At 41.7% G+C, this 13,959-nt stretch overlaps 1 protein-coding gene across 1 annotated transcript in view; it reads right to left on the bottom strand.

The window, feature by feature from the left end:
• PTGR1 (prostaglandin reductase 1) overlaps window positions 1-13,959 on the bottom strand; it is a 55,578-nt gene that overhangs the window by 11,189 nt on the left and 30,430 nt on the right. Inside the window, exon 2 of the mRNA XM_082625692.1 lies at window positions 10,474-10,533. The gene's annotated coding sequence lies outside the window, so the exon portion shown is untranslated. The remainder of the gene's footprint in view (window positions 1-10,473; window positions 10,534-13,959) is intronic.

A 13,959-nucleotide genomic window follows, 5' to 3' on the forward strand; every position in this document is an offset into this window, starting at 1 on the left:
TCAAGAGGCAACTGTTGGTAGAAAGGAAAGTTGCTTTAATCAGAAAACTGGGCAATCTGGGGAGAAGGTGGGCTCATGTCCCAAAACCAACTCTGAAGATTCTGCTTGGCCATGAAAGTTTCTAAAGGGAAAAAGGGAAGTAATCTCAGTCACTGAGATAGGGGATCAGACTCATAGCCATCTCCCACTGCATGAAGGCTTGTTGCCTCCTCGTCATCTTTCTTTTTATGCTATCTTGTTCACACAGTTTGTGAGATTACTGAAGGTGAAGCTGGGGAAGAGATCTGGTCATCTGTTAATTACTTATTATTCATTTCTACTTCTTTGATCTATCGAAAGGACTATGGAAAGATCTATGGGAAGAAAGTTAGGCAAGGTATAATGTGATCAAAAGATTTGAAAGGTGTGCCTGGGCTGGAGATGAGTAGAGCATGGGGTGACTGGTTAAAGGTTAGCTACAATATAGTTTTGCTAAAGAGACAAAAGGGGCCTCCTGCAGAGAGCTCTTTCCTGCCAAAAGCTGCTTACAAATCCCCACTTGTCAGAACATCATTCTATTTCTACGGGATTATGGGCAAAGGTCCGTCTTCTGTAACTTCTTCATGCTGACATACGGCACTGTATTCTTAGAGTGGAAAATGTTGACATGGGTCCATAGCATCCTTTTGCTGACAATTCTAGTTGCCTGCTTACATATATGGGCAGAACAAGCTACAATTACTTTGATGCCCACAAAGATATAGATTATTATGAGCAGTAATGTTAATCCCATTCTCTTAAGGCCAGTTCTTGGAATTGTGCTAGCCATACATTCAGTACTGCTCAAGACAGAACAGCTTATGTCATGGCTGCAGTCTGGTCATCATGCAGTTAGCTTTTCCCCTCTGGTGGCAGTTATAGTATCTGTAAAATGACTCCGGAATGTGCATCAGACACTGAAGAATTCTGTGATTCTATTGTCCTAATCATTAACTGTTTGAGCTGCTCATTTAGGACTCAGGGAGGCCTGGGAGATTTCAGCTTTTCTATAAACAAGAGGCAGGAGACATGGAGGGGCCTTTGTACTTGGGAGGGTCCCTGCAAGGTTCTGCTTGCTTCCAAAGACACTGAACATCTTGGAATGTCACTCTCTCATCCTGGCTTCCCCTCTTAGTCCCTCTGCCATCCTCCTATCCACTTGGCTAGGGTCTGATGCAATTCTATGGCAGTCTTCTTTCTGCCTCATGATGGCAGGTGCTGGGACTGGGGCAGAGAAAATAAAAGATGAACCTGAAACATCTTTTTGTACAAGTAAGAAAGTATGTAAAATATGATGGGGACACAAAAGGGTAGGGGTCATGTCAAAAGGACATAGAAACCCTCTTAAAGGAGCTGCAATAGGCCAAATCTAAGACAAGTTGAACATCAAAACAAATTCAAAGAATGGCTAGACAACAGGGTCCTACTGTATAGCACAGGGAACTATAGTCAATATCCTGTGATAAACCATAATGGAAAAGAACATTAAAAAAGAATGTATGGGACTTCCCTGGTGGCGCAGTGGTTGAGAGTCTGCCTGCTGATGCAAGGGACACGGGTTCGTGCCCCGGTCCGGGAAGATCCCACATGCCGCGGAGCGGCTGGGCCCGTGAGCCATGGCTGCTGAGCCTGCGCGTCCGGAGCCTGTGCTCCACAACGGGAGAGGCCACAACAGTGAGAGGCCCGCGTACCGCAAAAAAAAAAAAAGAATGTATGTGTATAACTGAGTCACTTTGCTGTACAGCTGAGGTTGGCACAACTTTGTAAATCAACTATACATCATTTATTTTAAAAAATAAATACATTTTTAAAACCCCACAGACGTTTTTATGGGCAAAAAAAAAAGTATATCCTCCTCCCCCAAATTTAAAATTAACATATTAGCACCCATATGATTAACAATAACAATTATATGTTAATGTAATTAACATATTTTATCACCCATAAAATAAGTTACCATGAGTTCATAAATGTAGAGATAAGGAAAAGATCTTCCTTACAACAGAATACCAACTAATAAATGTGGGTGGAAAGATGGAATCAGAATGTCACCATTTTGCAACCACTGTATTAATAATTGATTCAGGCAAAAATCATGGAAGTTAGATAAGCAGGTGAAAGTTTGAGGAGGAATAGAATAAGTCTAAAAGTACCTCTTCTCAAGTTATTTATTAAAGGGGAAAAGGTAACTTTACAGTAGAATAGCAGGACAGATAACGGTTCAAAGTCAACATCAGTGTTGAGGCAAACAGACATTATCTTGTGCTTTCTGATACTGTGCCTCGAGCACACAACATCATTTCTGTGGTATCCTGATAGAAATGCATAACATGGATTTCATTACGAGGAAATATCAGACAAACTCCAATTGTAGGACCTTCTACAAAATAACTAGCTGGTAATCTTCAAAAGTGTCCAGGTTATAGAAGTCAAGGGAAAACTGAGGAATTGATTTTCTAGATTATAGGAGACTAAAGAGACATGACAATTAAATGCAGTGTAGGAAACTGGATTGGGCTGGGGGCAAAAGGATAGCTATAAAGGGCATGATTGAAACAACTGTGAAATTTGAATATGCCCTACAGAAATATGCCCTAGATCAAGAGTTGGCAAAGTACATATGGCCCTCTGGTCAAATCCAGCCTACTGTTTTTGCTTTTTTGGCTGCACCATGCAGCATGCAAGATCTTAGTTCCCTGACCAGGGATTGAACCCGTGCCCCCTGCAGTGGAAGCAGGGAGTCTTAACAACTGGACCACCAGGGAAGTCCCCCAGCCTACTATTTTTGTACGGCTTACAAGCTAAGAATGTTTTTTACATTTTAAAAATTTGTGGTGAAAAACGTAACAAAATTTACCATTCTAACTATTTTTAAGTGTATAGTTCACATTATTGTGTAACAGATCTCTAGAACTTTTTCATCTTGGAAAACTGAAACTCTGTACCGACTGAACAACTCCCCATTCCGCTCTCCCCCACCCCCAAACCCTGGCATCCACAATTCTATTGTCTATTTCTATAAGTCTGACTGCTTGACATGGCTTATACAAGTGACATCATACAGTATTTGCCTTTTTGTGACTAGCTTACTTCACTTAAGAGTAATGTTTTCACGGTTTATCCATGTTGTAGTATGTAACAGGATTTCTTTTTTAAAGGTTGAATAATATTTCATTGTATGTATTTAACACTTTTTTTTTAGTTTGTATATTACTTTTTTTTAGTTTTTAAAAATTTTATATTGGAGTATAGTTGATTTACAATGTTGTGTTAGTTTCAGGTGTACAGAAAAGTGATTCAGTTATACACATATATATATATTTTTTTTTTTCCAGATTCTTTTCCCATATAGGTTATTACAGAGCATTGAGTAGATTTCCTTGTGCTGTATAGTAGGTCCTTGTTGATTATCTATTTTATATATAGTAGTGTGCATATGTTAATCCCAACCTCCTAATTTATCCCTCCTCCCACCCCACCATTCCCCTTTAGTAACCATAAATTTGTCTTCTAAGTCTGTGAGTCTATTTCTGTTTTGTAAATAAGTTCGTTTGTATCTTTTTTTTTTTTTTTTTTTGTGGTACGCGGGCCTCTCACCGTTGTGGCCTCTCCTGCCGCGAAGCACAGGCTCCGGACGCACAGGCCTAGCGGCCATGGCTCACGGGCCCAGCCACTCCGTGGGATGTGGGATCCCCCTGGACTGGGGCAAGAACCCGCGTCCCCCGCATCGGCAGGTGGACCCCTAACCACTGCGCCAACAGGGAAGCCCCATTTGTATCATTTTTTTTAGATTCCACATGTAAGTGATATCATATATTTGTCTTTCTCTGTCTGACTTCACTTAGTATGATAATCTCTAGGTCCATCCATGTTGCTGCAAATGGCATTATTTCATTCTTTTTTATGGCTGAGTAATATTCTATTGTATATATGTACCACATCTTCTTTATCCATTCATCTGTCAATGGACCTTTAGGTTGCTTCCATGTCTTGGCTATTGTAAATAATGGTGCAATGAACATTGGGGTGCATGAATCTTTTCAAATTATTGTGTTCTCTGGATATATGCCCAGGAGTGGGACTACTGGATCATACGGTAGCTCTATTTTTAGTTTTTTAAGGAACCTCCATACTGTTCTCCATAGTGGCTGCACCAATTTACATTCCTACCAACAGTGTAGGAGGGTTCCTTTAAGGCAGTTTTAACCACCAAGGATTAGAACACTCCCCAAAAGAAAACACAGACAAATGGATAAAGAGATTCAAGAGGGAAGTGTGAGAGCAACAGGACAACAGCAAACCTGTTTCAAATTTTCATTCAAATAACTAGAAAATACAGATTATAGACTGCTACTATTATATAGATTACTACAGATTACCTTTCAGTGGGACCCTTTGATGTATGCACCTGAAACATAGGAAAACTTATGTCCCAGAGTAGATATAAGGAAGGAAGGAAGGAAGGGAGAAGGGAGGTAGAGAGGGATGGAAGGAAGGAGGGATGGAAGAAAGGAGTCAAAAAGAGGAAGGAAAAAAGAAAAGAAATTCCCCCAAATTTTGGAAGGCAAGGAGGCAGGATTCAGAGACATTTCAAATCTGCCCTAGCTTCTCATTATCATAGAATAAAATCTGTCCTAAAGCTTTTTAAATTTGTTTAAACCAAAAGAACTTTGGGTGAAGGCAAATTATTTTTAGAATGCTCTTGTTATTCAGGTTGAAGTTACTAATGATACAGAACTCATAAATTATACAGTAACAATTTGTTTTCTTATTATAACATTAAAAATAACATAAACCAGTGCAGTATTTTTGTGCATTTGCTGAATGAAAGAAAGATAATTTAAATTGGGAGCCTCCATGCAGTTTTAGTCAAGTTCGAGCAGAAACTCTCTGTATCAGTCTCTGACATGGCAATTTTCTAGGAAAGAAATTCATTTAGGGAATCAATCAGGAATTCATTCGTTATTGTTTGGTTAATATTAACTAAAGTTTTTTTTTTAAATCACCCTTGTCTTCTTCATTTGCTTATTTTAAGTGGTGAGTATATGAAAACAATGTTTACTTTTCTCATTGAAGACTGTGCAGAAAGACCCACAGGTATTTGTCTCTGGGTGGGAAGAGCAGAAGATCTGGATCTGAAGGCTGGCCTGGCCTCTTACCTGCTTTGTACCTTTGGGTAAGTCACATCTCTTCTCAGGATCATACATACATATTCATGTCCCTGACAGAGTTGTGACACAAGGTACATGGAAACAATCTCCAACTTCAAAGGGCTGTATAAATAATTGTTTATAATTATTAATATAGGGACCAAAGTGCTCTGTGATAGGAATAAGCGGTCAAAAACACCCATTTTTGGGACTTCCCTCGTGGCGCAGTGGTTAAGAATCTGTCTGCCGATGCAGGGGACATGGGTTCGAGCCCTGGTCCGGGAAGATCCCACATGCTGCGGAGCAACTAAGTCCATGCGCCACAACCACTGAGCCTGCACTCTAGAGCCCGTGAGCCACAACTACTGAGCCTACGTGCCACAACTACTGAAGCCTGTGTGCCTGGAGCCCATGCTTCGCAACAAGAGAAGCCACGGCAATGAGAAGCCCGCACACCACAACGAAGAGTAGCCCCCGCTCGCTGCAACTAGAGAAAGCCCGCGTGCAGCAACGAAGACCCAACACAGCCAAAAATAAATAAATACATTTATTTAAAAAAAAAAAAAAGACAACAGGGCTTCCCTGGTGGCGCAGTGGTTGAGAGTCTGCCTGCCGATGCAGGGGACGTGGGTTTGTGCCCCGGTCTGGGAAGATCCCACATGCCGTGGAGCGGCTGGGCCCGTGAGCCATGGCCGCTGAGCCTGCGCGTCCGGAGCCTGTGCTCCGCAACGGGAGAGGCTGCAACAGTGAGAGGCCCGAGTACCACAAAAAAAAAAAAAAAAAAAAAAAAAAAGACAACAAAAAACACTCACTTTCAAGGAGAGGCAGGAAGAGCTGACCCTATTTGGATTTTCTCCATTTGCCCTCCAGATCCACTCTCCACCCTGCTTTTCACAAATCCAGCCCCCTTCCCTAAGCTCCTGCTTGGTTTGGGCCGGTCTGGTGTTGATTCTCCCTATAGGTTACTTTGGACTGGCTGTGTCCTTCTAACAAAAGCCACAGCTCCTTCAGGCAGCCCCTGGCACACCTCCCTCCCCTGACCCCTTTGGGCCCAAGGGGTCTTCCCAGGCCCTGTCGGTTTCCTTTTTCCCTGCACACTGCCCTTTGGGTGGGTATGCCATCTGACTCCTGCTAGGAGGAGGCTGCTCAGTCTAATTAACTTGTGTAATTACCGTAAAAAATATGAAAGTACATTGACTTTGAAAGAAAAAATAAGTAAAAACAGGTAGTTTAGACAAATGGTTTAAATTAATGAAACTGGGAAAAGGAACCCTTCCCAAAGATATATGGATGCAAATGACACCTTGCCACGTCACCATCGTGGGGAAATATGTGCACCACATTTCTCAATCCAGTAAAGAAAGCTCTGAACTGTAAACAAACAAGCAAACAAAAACCCAGGGTCATCACCCTGCAAACTTCTTTTTTACCCTGCCTACTTTTAGTGCCAAAATAAATGAACCTTGAATTTTTCCTGTAAGTTATATACTTACTCCCTGACATAAATCCATCCGTAGCATTTTCAGTGCTGACCTTTTGCAGATTTGTGACATTCAGGGCTATCACAATCATGTGAGAAAATATATTTTTCCAGTAAGAACATACTGAGTGTAAACTTGGGAATGTTGGCAATCTTGTGATTTTCTTTTCATTTAAATACATGTTGTGTTTGTTAATATAGTGAGCCAGTCCCTTTCGAAGCTTGTACTTTCTTTAAACATTTTTATTGCAAACAATCTATGCTTTTTTCCTTTTTGATTCTGTCTTCCTTACACAGTAAGAACTCAAAATCCTATGTCTTAAATAAAAGGAAATAAAATTCTTGGCTTTATTAGGTAAGCATAAATATAGAGAAGAGTAAAAAGTTTTGTTAAATAGTGAATGGAATTAAAAAGGTGATGCTTACCTTTGAAATTAGTGATTCTTAAGGTTTGGTGTCTATCAGAATAATCTTTGGGGCTCGTTAAAAATAAACATCATGCCCTTTCCATGACTGTCTAGCATTCTGTATCATTATAAAATTCAGTGTTCTCATCTGTGAAATGAGGATAACCTCACAGAGTTATTGTGAGGATTAAGTGAGATAATGTATATAAAGCACCAAAGCACTTAGAACTGCCCTTAATGCACAGTAAGCTTTAGGAGTGTAGCTACTATTATTTTTGTTGGAATTCAGTTCTCCATGTTTCTTCATGTCTTGGGAGCAGAGGCACTGACCACCTTTGTTCTGGACTATTTTCTCCAAGGTGTTTGTATAGCAAACAGCCTTGGAAGATACAGGGTCTCCCTCCAGAGGAGGGGGCAGTTTTGTTTTCTTTCTAGTGCAATAATGTCTCCCTTTGGTGGAAATGTCTATCATCAAGATTTGGGCTCCCTGAGCTCAGAGCTCCTCGGCTATGATGCAAATCTTCTGCAAGCATGGCATTCACATGGGCCCCTCTGTCTTGCCCCTGTGAACTTGGGGGTGGCAAGAGGAAACCAACATGAACATGAACCTCATGCTGCTTGCTGTGCCGTAAGTAATAAAGTCCTTTGTCTCTGACCCAGGAGTTTTGAGTCTTCTACCAGCATCTGTGTGGCAGGCAAAAGGAAGGTTAAAAATCTCAGCCCCTTCACAGTTCTTGACAATTACAGGGTTCAGAAGCATGCAGTCATGTTTAAAGAAGTGCAATTTGTCAACCAAAAGTAATTTAATTAATTAAAAACTAATTTCAGGGAATTCTCTGGTGGTCCAGTAGTTAGGACTCTGTGCTTTCATTGCCCAGGGCCCGGGTTCCATCCCTGGTCAGGGAACTAAGACCCCATGAGCCGCGTGGCCAAAAGAAAAAGTAATTTCATTTTTCACTCCCATCTCTAAATGAATATTTGAAAGGATCCAATTCATAGTTTTCTTATTGCACAACCTCGGCACCATCCAGCCGCTCCCACATGCAACCCTGGTCCCCGCCTTATCTTCTGGTTTGAAGGGTACTATTAATGATCTTTGGAATCTAAATCCACCTGGCCATTATTCAAAACCACTAATCAGTGGCCAAATGGTAGAGCTGCAGAAGGTTTGAAGAGAATTTGCATTTCTGAACTTCCTCCAGGATCTCAGTTGACCCCTTCCTCACCATTCCAGCATACGATGCACAATTCCCAGCATCTTCCTCCAGAACACCTTATTTCATAGCAACTATAGTTTTGCCCCTGTTACTTCCTCAACCCACTCAGCACCACTGGCATCTTGATGACTGACTCATTCCTAAGAGAATATAGGCCACCAAGAAGGGAAACCCTCCGGAGGGGCAAACACTATTAGAAGAATGATGACTGGTACTAGCTCCAGGGAGAAAATCCAAGTGGTGGACACTGCCTGGTTCTCCCACTGTAATTTACACATGACCAAGTCTAAAGCTGGAGGACAGCTACTTGGGTTCTTTCAAAGGATGCAAGTCGTCAGGCCAAGGCCCTTTGGACCCAGTGTATCTACTCTGTCTTTTACCATTCTTTGGCACGCCAAATTCAATGAGGGCACAGAATAGATAACAAGAGAATGTTATTCAAGAGAAGCTGGACTCATAGTAAATCCCAGCACACACAGGAATGGTTGTGGGAATGGGTCACCGTTAAGAGTACTGGAGCCTTTTGCTCCCCCAAGAATGGTCCCTGGACCAGCGGCATCAGCATCAGCTGTGAGCTTGTTAGAAATGCAGAATCTCGAGTCTCAATTCAGACCTACTGATTCAGAAATTACATTTTAAACAAGATCCTCAGGCGATTCAGATGTACATTTTACAGTTTGAGAAGTATAGAGTGATAGCTTTCAGTGTGGGGAACCCAGGGAAATACTAGTTCTGCTTTGTTAGTGGTGACCTGGGTGTGAGGGTGTGAGGGTGTATGTGTGTGTGCATGGGTGTAATCTAAATGGCCTTGTGGCCCCTAATACTCTCCTCATTATACATCACTGTGGGCTAGACTCCAGCATCCCAGGAAATGTCTCCCAGCTCCTGCCTGGCATTCTGAAGCCATAAAATCTTTTCTGGGGTCTCTGCTTGCCGTCTCATTACCTTGTACCTGATGCTTAATTGTCTGCTGCACACAGTTCCACATTTGCATCTCCTCACCTCCACATGGCCATGGGACAACCTCATTTTGCCTGTGTCCCACAAGCTTCATGCTGGCCCTCCCAAATTCTGTGTCCGTGGGAGTGGGGTTTAATAACAAGCACCCATTTCTCTGCTAGATTACTGCATGCCCAGCTAGAAGCTTTTGGCCAGGAAAAAAGTGAGTCAGTAAGAAAGTGGTCTATATTCTTTTATCTTTCTGAAAGGCTTGGGAGAAGAAACATCTCTTGGTTGGGTCCTCATAGCAGAGGCTGAGGGTTCTAGCTGGACACTTCTGGGCATGCTTGTTTTGGCTGAGGCTGAAATGCAAATCTGGTGCTTTTTGCTAATGCCCTCACTGCACTTGTCAGGCTTGTTGAAAAGCCTCTTACCAGGAAAGGAACAAGCAATGAGGATTTGGCAGAGCATAAAGCTCAATTTTAATATCCTTATTAAGGGTCCTTTATGCATCTTTGATTTATGTGCTTTTTTTTTTTTTCCGGCCGTGCCTTGAAGCTTGCGGGATCTTAGTTCCCCTGGCAGGGATTGAACCTGGGCCCTTGGCAGTGAAAACAGGTAGTCCTAACCACTGGGAAGCCAGGGAATTCCTTTATGTGCTCTTCTTTCCCTGGTTTTGACTTTTGGGCCTTTTATTACCATAATCATAGTGGACATTAATTTTTAGTCCAGTTTAATTCAGATAAGATTCCAACGTGCTCCATTGTAATTATTCCCTGGCAAATGCCTTCAGCTTCCTTGCTTCTCTCTTCCTCTCTCAATCACCTTGGCATAAATCCCTGAATAAAACCAACCATTGACTTTTCCACTCCTTCCCATGAACACCTGAACACTGTGAAAAATCACACAACCAGACTGGTCTTACTTTATCACAGACAATGTGTAGGCACACTCAACCCTGTCCAGCAACTCCAGGATTCTCCAGTAAATTTGCTTTCTTACACAATGTGATAACAATTTTATACTTTCACTTCTGTTCTCACACTTCAGCGCTCAAGAGATACTCTTATCTTACGCTTCAATGAGAAAACAGAAGCCATTAGACCAGAGACCTTGTCTTTTCGTGGTCAAAGCTACCAACTTCTCTGCATCTGCACCCGCCTTTTCTTTTCTTCCTGCAGTGATGGAGGAAGTGTCTCTCCTCCTATGAAAGGTTAAAGTAGTACTCGGATCGCCAACTCTTCTAAACTTCTTGGGCTTACCTGGGTTATTTCTTTTCTCCTGCATAACCAACCTCTTCTGTATCAACTCGAAGATTTTCACTGCAAATAAAAAGACAGAAAACACTTATAAAGGCTCCCAAATTTACATCTTCTGCCCACGGTCTGGAGCCAGACACCTGAGTGGATATTATGCTAATTAGTAGATCCACGTGTCCTTAAGCTTCCCGTATAAAACCTTATTATAGAGAATATTTATGAAATGACTGTTTACCTAACTTCACAGATTATTTAGACTAAAAGTAAATAGGTGTTAGCCTGCACATTGGAGATTTTTCTTTGCAAATCTTTCTCCTCCCTTTAAAAATGAAGCCAAACTTATCCATTGCACTCCGGATGTGCTGACCCCTGCGATTTTCCCAAATGTGGGAAACTTGACCGCATAAATTGTGGTAGTGGGGGACTGCATTCATGCTTTTCCCATTTAGAAAAAAAAAAAAAAGAAGAAGAAGAAGAAGCCAAACACCAGTGTTTCAATTGTGTGTTTGGCTCAAAATCCTCTTAACCACCAACCCATTAAGAAGCATGCCAAGGGAATGCGCATTGGAGCTATGTCTAGCTTTCCCCTTTTGTCTAGGCAACCAATCAGATAGGTTTATCTTCCCTTTGTAGACGCTTGGTTTTAAAAAGTGCTTCATTCATGAATTCTGAAGGAAGGCTAAGAAAAATTGGAACCATTCTAAATTGTGGAATTCAGCCATTAGACACCTGTAGCAGACTGTGCAGGGATGGGTAGCATTCTTTGGTGGATGATTTTGGAACTGGCGTAGTCTCTGTTGGATGCATTGTAACCAGTTGGAGAGATATGGGGCCAGGGTGAGATCCCTCTAGAATCTCTGCTCAACCAGATTCTATCTGTGGCTCTCTGGTGGTCAGCAAGTAAGCAGCTGGCTTCTGTCTCCCTGATGACCTAGTGGGTCCAGGATATAAACCCACTAGGAGAGGCCCGTGTGAGTTGTGTGATTTTTCCGCGTGCTCTAAATAAGAATGCTGGAGGAGTGGGAGGATTGTAAAATGAGTTTCTCCACAGAAGTGACTGAGTGGGCCAGACAGTAAAGGGCAAGTGGATGTGAAAAAGACTGGAAGGAATATTGACAGAATCCCTCCCCCCTCCATTCTTTAAGTGGTTGGCTGATAGAAGAGGTAAGGAGGAAACAGATACTAACTCTTTTAAAAAAGGAGGCATATATTAAGAAAGCAGAAGAGAGGTTATATTCATATCAGTCTGACAAATTTTAAAATGGGGTTGGCAATGAAATTCATGATATTCCAACTATATAAAACACCTCACTCACACTGGCAGACCTCTGGGCTAGAGATACGACCAAAAGGAAGTGCAAGGGTAATGCTGGCTTTGACTTAGCCCCCCACTCCCGGCCCAGCTTAAAACTATTCTTTATTTTATAAAAATGATCTTATAGTATCAATTCCTTGCCTTATAAGTATATAGTGTACTTTAAAATACTGCAATATCCTAAAGTCATATATGGAATGGTTGTTTTTCAACTATTGATTTGTGAGTGTGTAGGTGTATCTTTTGCTCACTTAATACAAATCAACTTTAAGGCCAAGCAAGTCAATGGAAGTATGAAGAAAGTATACTCAATTTGAATGGAAAGAACTTTTAAGTGTCTTGTACCCAGAGATTATAACAAGAGGTCTTCTCTCATTTCAGGTAAATGGAGATCATCAATACATCTGCATTGGTCTGTGCATTTTGTCAACCAATCATTAGTCACCCAGCATGGTAGTACAAGGGTCAGCTATCTGGAAGTATGAATTATAACAACCTTACTGCTGTAGTTGGACAGTAGATCCATTAGGCTAAAGTTTATGATTAGAGCAATTTTTCTTTTTGCCTTAGTAATTTTTTTTCTTTCTTTTTTAAAATTGGGGTATAGTTGTTTTACAATGTTGTGTAGAGCAATTTTTTATCTTTACTGTTTTGTCACTGGATATGTAGACAAGGCCAACTGAATCCAAATTGTTTTACCCAAATTATTTGCCTGGTAGATTAATCAATTTATTCACCATTCAGTAAGTATCTATTGAGGGGCTTCCCTGGTGGCGCAGTGGTTGAGAGTCCGCCTGCCGATGCAGGGGACACGGGTTCGTGCCCTGGTCCGGGACGATCCCACATGCCGCGGAGCGGCTAGGCCCGTGAGCCATGGCCCCTGACCCTGCGCATCCGGAGCCTGTGCTCCGCAACGGGAGAGGCCTCAACAGTGAGAGGCCCGCATACCGCAAAAAAAAAAAAAAAGAAAGTATCTATTGAATGCTATGGCATTATGGCCTTAGTGTTTATTTACAGACAATTTTTTTAGAGCAGTTTTAGGTTCACAACAAAACTAAGGGGGGGAAGGTACAGTGAGTTCCCATACACCCCTTTCCCCAACATGCACAGCCTCCCTCATTATCAACATCCCCTCACCAGAATGGGACATTGGTTACAACTGATGAATCTACACTGACACACCCCAATCACCCAAAGTCCATAGTTTACACTAGGGCTCATTCATTCCTGTATAACATTCTATTTGTTTGGACAAATGTATAATGACACGTATCCATCATTACAATATCATACAGAGTATTTTCACTGCCCTAAAAATCCTCTGTGCTTTGTCTATTCATCCCTCCCTCTCCCAACTCCTGACAACCGCTGATTTTTTTTTTTTTGCTGTCTCCATAGTTTTGCCTTTTCCAGAATGTCATATAAGTTGGAATCATACAGTATGCAGCCTTTTCAAATTGGTTTCTTTCACTCAGTAATATGCATTTAAGCTTCCTTCATGTCTTTTCGTGGCTTGATAGCTCACTTCTTTTTAACCCTGAATATTATTCCATCGCCTGGATGTACCACATTTATCCATTCACTTACTGAAGGACTAACTTAGTGCTTCCAAGTTTTGGCAGTTATGAATAAAGCTGCTATAAACATCCACATGCAAGTCTTTGTGTGGACACATTTTGAACTCCTCTGGGTAAATACCAGGGAGCGCAATTGCTGGAGTGTAAGGTAAGAGTATGTTTAGTTTTATAAGAAAATGCCAAGCTGCCTTCCAGAGTGACCGCACCTTTTCGCGCTTCCGCCAGCAGTGGGCGAGAGATCCCACTGCTGACAGCCCCCTCAGCGTTTGGTGTTGTCGGTGCTCCGGATTTTAGCCATTCTAATAGGTGTGTAGTGATATCTTGTTGTTTTGATTTGCATTTCCCTGATGACACATGATGTGGAACATCTTTTTATAGGTTTATTTGCCATCTGTATATCTTCCTTGTTGAGGTGTCTCTTAAGATTTTTGGCCCATCTTTTAATCAGGTCTTTCATTTTCTCATTGTTGAGTTTTAAGAGCTCTCTGTGTATTTCGGCTGACAGTTCTTTATCAGGTGCGTCTTTTGCACATATTTTCTCCCAGTCTGTGGCTTGTCTTCTCATTCTCTCAACACTGTCTTTCACAAAGCAGAAGT

The sequence above is a fragment of the Mesoplodon mirus genome (assembly GCF_964341445.2).
Source record: "Mesoplodon mirus genome assembly, chromosome: 1".
In the NCBI taxonomy this organism is placed as follows: Eukaryota; Metazoa; Chordata; class Mammalia; order Artiodactyla; family Ziphiidae; genus Mesoplodon; species Mesoplodon mirus.